General features: G+C 40.9%; 1 protein-coding gene across 1 annotated transcript in view; it reads right to left on the reverse strand.

Moving 5' to 3' along the window:
- Positions 1 to 141: 141 nt before the first annotated feature.
- EXPH5 (exophilin 5) overlaps positions 142 to 9546 on the reverse strand; it is a 95430-nt gene continuing 86025 nt past the window's right edge. The window contains exon 7 of the mRNA XM_066582112.1: positions 142 to 6234. The gene's annotated coding sequence lies outside the window, so the exon portion shown is untranslated. The remainder of the gene's footprint in view (positions 6235 to 9546) is intronic.

Raw genomic sequence — 9546 nt, forward strand, 5'->3', positions numbered from 1 at the left:
ATCTACCAGCCACCAGGCCCTGTACCTTTATCGACCACTTCATTACCTGGCTGCTGTACTTCCACTGATGTTCCCATCATCATTATGGGTGATTTCAGCATCCTCATTGCCAGATGCCATTGAACTGCCTTGAGACTCCAATAATGCTAATAAAAATCTTTATTTCTATAGCACCAACATATTCCGCAGCACTTTACAGATCAGGGGGTACATGAACAGACACAATCAGACAGTGTTAAACCAATGAACAATTTGACCAATAGTAGTGAGGACCCTGGTCACAGGAGCTTGCAATCTATGAGGAAAGAGGGGTGATATGAGGGAAAAGTGCTTGTTTTGTACAACGGTTGAAAAGAACACACTACACCTTATTTTCATCTGCTTCTGCTCCCTACCAAATCTCTAACTCGCCTCAACTCCTGTCTGACCACAATCTGCTTACATTCTGTTCTCTTTGCCCCTTTGGTTGTCTTGTTTTTGATTCCTGTGCAGTTTTCTGCATGAGGGATGGAATCCAGGACTAAACAAGCACTAGTTACACAAAATATAGTGTGAACCAGCCTAAGAAGACCCGCGCCCAGGAAGACTTTACAACATACAGACAAGCCACTCTTAACTTCAAGTCTGCACCCACATTTGCCAACCAGACGTCTTCACTATCCTTGTATTATCCCTGCCTCACAACTCCAGACAATTATTTAACACTTTTAGCTCCCTTCTTTATCCCTCACTGACGCCTCCTATGTCTCATCTTCACAGAAGACTTTGCCACATGCTTTAAATAAAAGATTGACAACTTACAGTCCCCACAACATCTCTACAAACCTGCTCAGTGCTCCTTTCCATAACCTGTTTCACCATAACTGAAGAAAAGTTATCCACCTTAGGCCTCAGGTCCACGGGCGAATCGGATTCTATGCGGGGAATCTAGCACGGAATCTGCCGATGCCAACAGCCGGTGAGCCCTGCGTACCTGTGTCTTACAGCTTGTGGCGTCCGCGTGGACCTCACTACTTCCGGGTTCGCTGTACTGTGCATGGTCCTTACGGCTTGCTGTTGGACACTCACAGTACAGGGTTTTTTTTTGTTAAAATCTGCTTTCCCACAGGATCTGCGGCCCGTCTGCAGTGTCTGCTGCAGATTGGATGGCTTCCATGGACTTCAATGAAAGTCAACCAAGCGGGAACCGCACTGAAATGGAGCATGCTGCGATTTGTTTTCGGCACTAGAAGGTCAGCAAAACAAATCCGCTTGCTTTAATTCCAGTGCGGACACCTATGCTTTCCTGTGAGCAGCTTGAACTGTGGATCATCCACACGGGGCACCCACTATTCAATGGACATTGGGCCTTATTCTCCAAATCACACCTCACCACTGGTGTTCATCCCTGCTGTATACTATCTTTTCAACCTTTCACTGACCACTTCCATCTTTCCTTTTGTCCTTTTAAATACGCAACCATTACACCCAGTTATTCCTAAAGGGCTATTTACACGCAAAGATAATCTTTCAAACGATTGAACGTTTTAGCGATCAATTTGCATAAAGTGTTAATGGACACTAATATTCATTAACACGTTATCTTCATTTGCATGTAAAAAAGCCTCCTCCTCCAGGAGCTGTTTGCAGAGCTCAGCATGTGGTCTAGGCTCTGCACACTGCAGCATTGCTCTCTTAGGGGCTGGCGGCAGAATATAATGTAATCTCGCCAACTCCTGTGGAGAACATAGCATGCGGTCCATTGAGAGATACTTTACCTCTCTGCGGCTAAACAATGGATTTTAAGATCATCTTAAAATCATCTTTCAGACGAAATGTGCACTAACTCACTTCTGACCCCACCATTCTACACAAACAACCCTAACAAAGTCACCAATGATCTGCTAACAGCCATAGCCTCAAAATATTACTGTGTTCTCCATTCAGACCTGTTCGTAGTTTTCAACATTTCTTCAACTATTTGCTCCTGTTACAATCTCTTATACCTCAGAAGACTTGGTACCATGTAAAAGGACATCCAAGAAAGGGCTAACTAAGTATTTCCCACTTATATACCACATCCTTGCTTTTTAGCTAGTATCCCTCGAGGGTTGATTCTTGGACCCCTACTCTTCTCCGTTTACAGTATACATTTGAGACAGCTACTAGAATCCCATGGCTTTCATTACTACCTTTATGCTGATGATACTCAAATCTACCTCTCTACGATTCAGAATCCATGAGTGTCTAACATCTACTATAAACCCTTTATCCCTTTATGGTCTCTTTCTACTTTCTAAAACTCAACGTGGAGAAAACTGAATTCATCCTCCTTTTTCCTATCTTGCTTAAACCAATTATCCCCCAACAGACTTATCAATTACAATTAATGGCTCTATACTTTTCCCAGTTCCGCAAGCTTACTGCTTGGGGGTAACCTTCTATTCTTCCCTGTCCTTCAAACCGCACATATAAGCTCTCACCACCTCTGGTCGGCCCCAACTAAACATTTCTCAGATATATGATCTTCCTCAATCTCAAGTTGCCAAATCCTAGTGCATGCCCTCCTCATCTCCCACCTAGACAACTGCAACATCCATCTCTGTGGCCTCCCATCCAACATTCTTGTACCCTTCAATCTAAGAGCAACTCTGTTGTCTGGCTAATCCACCTCTCCCTTCATTTCTCTGCCATTGTTCAGTGAATTCAAAGTTCACAGTATTATCAATGACATACAAAGCTGCCCACCACACATCTCCCCATACATCTCTGTCCACGGACTGTCCCTTTCATACAGCTCTCCCCTAATCTCTCCGCTCCACTCCTGTAATCTTCTATCCTCAGCAGACCATCTCTGCTCTCGTTTTATAACTGTATTCAAGACTTCCCCCATCCATTTTCCATAAGCTGGAACACGCTACCCCAACAAATTAGACTCTCCACCATTACAACCATATGAAAATCTACTACCTACCATAAACCCTACTGCCACCACACTACCAGATAAGCAGCTTTTACCCTCACCTATTGTCTGCTTGCCTTGTAGATTGCCAGTGTTTGTGGGCAGGGTCCTCTCTCCCTCTGTATCAGCTTGTAACTCATTTAGTTCATGTTTTTTATACTTTAATTTACCATATGTAATGTATTTAGCACCATTAATTCCTGAACACTCGGATATACATTATCCTGGTATTAATGGTGCTTGATCAAGAAATAATTGAGGGGTAAAGTAAGCGCTCCTCCATTCCTGGCAAAAACTTTTGCCCCGTGGATCACTGTTATTTGGGGGAGTTAGATAATTTAATTTATTGAAGTGAAATAGTTATCTTTAAGGGTGGTTTACATGCAGCATTAAATACCACAGATTTTTATGCAGTTTTTAACCAAAGTCTGAAGTACATTCACGAGGGATGGGGAATATAGCGGAAGGTCTTATGCTTTTTCCTGCTGGATCCCCTTTTGGCCTTGGTCAAAAAACTGCATCAAAAACTGCATTAGTGTTGATCATAAAGCAGCATATGAAACTTCCCATAATAATTATAATCATTGTATAGCACTAACATATATTCTTTATCACTTTACAAACATGTGCTGACATAAATCAGATATTACATACAGTATTAGACCAACATACAAGTTGAACTATAGCTTACAGTCTATGAGGTAATAGGGGTGACACAAAGTACAAGTGCTTGTTCTGTACAAGGGTCCAGACATTGTCAAATAAATAGGGTATTATACATATATACATGAAGCTGTATGAGCCATCACCAGCTGGTATCTGTGTATGTACAGATATAAAGTGCATTAGGGTGTGGGTGGGGAATAGTGGGGAATGAAGGGATCAGGTTCTGAGGAGATGCTCTTTAATTGTTCCATCAATGTAGCTGTATGAGGGCTTGTTTTTAGCGGAACGAGTTGTATTTTTCAATGGTACTATTTAATGTATCATAATGTACTGAAATACTTTAAAAATTTTCTAAAAGTGAAATGGAGAAAAAAAACAATGTCACCATCTTTGCAAGGGTTTTGTTTGTGTGGTATACACACTGTGGCAAAACATGGGATAAATGGTATTTATCACAACATGGCATAAATTTTACATCAATTTGATAAACAGAATTTATAAGAACGCGGGGGTACGAAATAGGTTTTGGGGGGGGGTTGTTCTTTAATATGAATAAGGAAAGGGGGGTATTTTTGGAACTTTTTGCATCCTTTATAATACCTTATAAGTATAAAAAACAATTTACTTTTTTTTTTTCTTTTAGCCCCCATAGACGACTTGAACTTGCAGTTGTTTACACCATATACTGCAATACTACAGTATTGCAATACATTGTATTTTTGTCAGGATTCTTTCCTAATGGGTAAAAATACATGGCAGCCCTGAGAACCTTCAGAAAGTCCTGCAGGCTGCCATGGCAACTGCATGGCCCCTCGCGGGATGAGTGGTGTTCGGGACCCTCAAACTCTGCTATGGCCATTTAAATGCTGCTGTTATAATTGACAGTGGCATTTAAAGGATTACAAGCTACGATCAGAGTGAGCGCTGATCACAGCTTTAGCCAGTGGGTGTCAGCAGTCAGAAACAGCCGTCACCCACCCTGTATGTGGCGGGATCAGAGTTCGATCCCACGCCATACAAACCCTGTCGCTGGAGGGTGTACATGTACGTCCAAAAGCATCCAGGGGTTAATATATGGAGTCAATGATGGCCCCCAATCATTATAATTTAATGCCTATATAAAATGTTGTGCCTCAACCTGATTTTCTTACCAAATCAGAAATCTGTCTATGTACTATGATAAATTTTATAAGATGAAATTTGGAAAGGATCTAACGATGTATTGGGACTGGAAGTTGCTCATAAAGATATTTGTATAGCTCGGTACAACCAGGGTCCCCATCACAGTTCCGATTCTTTGATGGTAGACTACACCATTGTAGATAAATACATTGCAGGTTGGAAGGAATTGTAGACCTTCTTTTTGATCCGTCTTCAGGTAGCTTTCTCCAGAAAGATGGGAGACTGCAGCATGTAGTTGGTCTATGTTCAGTATTCAAATATAAGGATGTTACATACAAAATGAAGAATAGTAGTTTTCTCTCCTTTATATCTCATATGTATCTCAAATTCGAGCTGCAGAGTCTGTTCAGGAGGCAACTTGACTACAATTCTTTTGTAAAAGCAGGACTGTATAGTGGAAGAGTTGGCTAGTCAGTAAACCAATCCCCCATATGGGCTTATCCTGCATCCTTTTTGTCTTTACAATACATGCAACAGACGGAGATTTTAAGCAAGCTGATAAAGGTGCTGGATCAGCACCACAATATGTTGTCCTACATTCAGTAAAATTTCATTGTAAGTATGCAAACAAGTCCATTCCTGGGGTCCATAGTTCTAGCAGCGCTCGTCCCAAAGCTGGAGCCTTTTTTTTCATTCCATTTCATCAGTATTCCCTACAACTTGTACTCTGGCCTGGGACAGTTGTGGGCTACTTATCATAGAAGTGTTCAATACTGTTGTGCCTATTTAGTGCAGCCACTCCAGGTTCTGGTCAGTAAACCTCACACTGCTGGTCCTTGTTAAAAACGTTATGATCATAAGTGTCCCTCTTCTTCTTCTATAATGTTGGTCCAGGCTCTCTTCCCCTCGTTCATCCTAAAGCCAGTCCCTCAACAGCGCCAGCTCCCTGGGCATGCATGGCGTCTCCAGTCAAAGAGAGCTGGAGGTATCAATCACTAGGCAAGAGGCAGGGTTTAGGCTGAAGGGAGAGAGCCCTGACCAGGCTCCACATGTGAACTACAGCTAGAACGTCTTGTTCCTATTTTGCATATCAGGAAAGCGCTGATTTGAGGTCCCACACTCAGGTCAGAGAAAAACTAAAGTATCATTACTTGTCTTGGTATATCCCACTTACGGTCAGGATAAGTTAACGTAGGACAATCATAGGACAGACGTGCATTTCAAGGTGATCTCATATACAGAAGTCCTTCCTTTTATATTCCCCATTCCTTTTAAATCTACTTCTGGGTTTGGTTCAAAGCTGCATCAAAAACTGCTATAAAACGTGTTTGTTGCGAAGCCACATTATAGTCCTTGTTTTATATTGCGCTAGCGTAGATTAACTCATATCTCCAAACCAAATTTTAGAAAAGTTAGAAGGTAAAAAAAAATGCCTTTTCGTGGATGCATCTGTACTGGAATGTAGACTGTATGAGCGTGATTGGGTGGATGATGCCAAGAACATTCTGTAAGGAGTGAATTGATTGCTTTAGTGCCAGATATAAAAAAGAAAATGCATACAGTACAAAAATACAAAATACTTTTATTTATATATTACACCACTTTCCAAAAAGACTGAGCAATAATTTACAGCTTTGCGTGACATTATACAGCTACGGATGAATCCACATCCTTTTTGCAGTGTTAATTTGGCATATGCGCTGGCTAATATTGTACCACAAATGAATCCATAGGCTTCTAATGTCCTATTGTCCTCCATTGGCCTGGTAGACACGGAAGTCTATAGGCAACCTATCCCATTCTATAGTGGCATTCCTCAGGGAATCCTTCTGACGTATACTGCAAACACAATTTGAATTTGCCCATAAAAAGAGCAAACAAAGACAAAATAAATATATGTAAAAGTGCTGTCAGTTATATAAAGGCCATATACACATATGTACATCAGATCTGAGACACAGTCATAGCAATCCGTTCCTACTATTTACTCTGTAAAGCTATTTACAAAAATGATAAAGTGAAAATAAATCCCCTCTGTGTGCGGGGCTATAACGGGACTACACAAACTCTTCTGAATATTAATATATATACAAATATATATATATATATATATATATATATATATATATATATGTGTATATATACACACACACACACACACACACACACACACACACACACACTAAACAAATGCAGCATTAGAGGGGTTGTCAATAGGGAAAGAAATATTCAAAAAATGTGGACTGCATTAAAATAAACTAAAGGCCCATTTACATGCAACGTTTATCCCTCTAAAGATGTCTTTTGAGCGATAATCGTTGCGTGTAAATGGTACCATCGTTTACTTTTTGGCCGAACGATGATTTTTAGGTGAGCATAAAATCCATAATTCGGCCAGAGAGCTGATAGCGGTGTTCTCCATGGGAGCACTGATGACATTGCATTTAGTTTGCAGTTCCAGGGCAGAACAAAGGAGCTGTATGCAGAGAACAGACCATCTGCTGTTCTCTGCATACAACTCCGGAGGCTCATTTACATGCAAATGAAGGTAATCAGCTGCTAATAGGCATTAGTGCCCATTAGTAGTTTATGCAAAACTATTGCTAAAACTGTCAATTATCCTATCTTTGAACATATTTTGAATGATCATCTTTGCGTGTAAATGGGCCTTAAGCGTCCATTTATGTTGCCCAATTTTCAACTCTTATGTAAACGAGCAACAATTAACAAACACTTTTTTTTTCTTTTGTTTTTCATGGGTTGAAAGAGGTTGCTATAGGAACGATTATTTATCATTAATACAATTGTTCTTCTCCATCAGCGAGCATTCGTTCAGGGCTGTTACACGGCTCGATTGTTGAGTGAATATTCATACCCAAAAATCAGTCCCTGTAAGAGGGCCTTAACTTATACTCACCCTATTAAAGTCCTGAGTGCCCCAATCCCCTTGGGTCCACATCTGCATCCAGCCAGCTCATAACGTGGCATCTTGGTACTGCTGAGGCCATTACTTGACCACCTCATGTACTAACACCATGTTATTTTAGGTCTTATGTATTCTGTGCTTATTTAATTTTTGCAATATACTGTATATTTATAGAGGTCAAAGCTCCATTTTTTAACACCTAGCGCTATATTCTCTATATAGACAGAGTTAAAAGGGTTTTCTAATTCTTCATTGATGGCCTATCCCCTGACTAGGCCATGAATATTAGATCAGTGGGGGGGGGGGGGGGGGCTGACCCTTGGACTCTCTGATGATCAGCCGATTTAAGGTTTATTTACACAGGGCAACCATCGTCTAAAAGAGCACACGAGTGGGTGACCTCACCGCTAGTTGTTTGCGCTTGTGCATAACGTTTAGACAGGCAGATCACCACTGATAATCGCTCCCTTCTTGCTTACTTCTCACTCAGCGCTTCATATTCTATGTGAATTCCATGCTAAGTGGGGAGCGTTTAGACGCAGTGAGAAGTGAGTGAACCAGCCATGGTTTCTAAGCTGGTTGAAACTGATCGACAAGAGAAAAGTAAATCATTAGTAAACGAGGACTCTGCATTTAGATGTAACGATTATCATGCAGTTTTGTTTGAACACATTTTGTGTGACAATCGTTACAAGGAAATGGCCCTTTAGTCCCACTTACTTTAATGGGATAAAGCTATAATGGTAGGCCATCAGTCTTAAAGTCACGGCTATCCTCTTCACATGATAATGTTCTGTCTGTGGTCAATAATAAAGCAGCACAAAGTACGCTCCATTCCCAACTTAAAAACATAGTATGTATCTATCCAGCTCCAACGTTCGTTAAATATCAACAAATACAGTGGGAACTCTCTGCTTGCTTAGAAGAACTTAGGGACACATCATCCAGAACAGTGTTCCCCAACTCCAGTCCTCAGGGACCGCCAACAGGTCATGTTTTCAGGATTTCCTCAGTATTACACAGCTGATGTAATTATTGTCGTTGCCTCAGACATTACCACAAGTGTTGTTACTATAGGATATCTTGAAAACATGACCTATGGGGGGCCTGAAGACTGGAGTTGGGAAACACTGATCTAGAGATCTGATTAGGGTTCCTTCCCCATCTACAACTCATTTACAATATCTAACCCAATGACTAGAGGTCTGCTTGAAATCCAGAGTAAACACAGGGCCTCCCAACTATTAGCTCCTTACCCACCAGGCAGCCTTCAGATAAAACACCTGCCCTCCTCTTTCCAACCCGTGTGAGACTCCTTCAACTTACCAATATCCTCTCTGGTTCAGAACAATCAGGTCCCCTCTAAAAAAAATTTCAGCAGTAAACCCCTCATATTCCTTTTATTTATTTATTTGGCTCATGCCCATTTTTCAGGGCTGTGTAATTATTTTCTAACAGGATACTCACCACTTAGGTACGTCACTTGGTTTGCAAAAACACTACTTTCTCCTAATCTCATCTCTAAACTTTACAAATTATGCATCACTTATATCACATACTGGGAGAAAGAGTCACACATATCGTTCTCTGAACTGGAAGTCCAACAAATGCTCTCTAGATCCACGGGGTTTTTAAGATGCATCAGAATGAGGGAAAATTCATCTAAGATCCTCACTTGTTGGTATAAAACACCGGTTCTGCTCAAAAAGTGCAGCTCTTCCAAAAGTCCATAAGTAATGGAGATGTAGAGTTATGGGGGCTCCCTGTCTTATATATGGTGGCATTTCAGCCTTATTCAACCGATTTGGAAATTTATCGAGAATTTTACAAATGACATTTGTAATCTGAATCTGGAATTATTGATGCAGTCAATTATTGATCATCTTCTGGT

This window comes from Eleutherodactylus coqui, chromosome 1 (genome assembly GCF_035609145.1).
Source record: "Eleutherodactylus coqui strain aEleCoq1 chromosome 1, aEleCoq1.hap1, whole genome shotgun sequence".
NCBI classification, from domain to species: domain Eukaryota; kingdom Metazoa; phylum Chordata; class Amphibia; order Anura; family Eleutherodactylidae; genus Eleutherodactylus; species Eleutherodactylus coqui.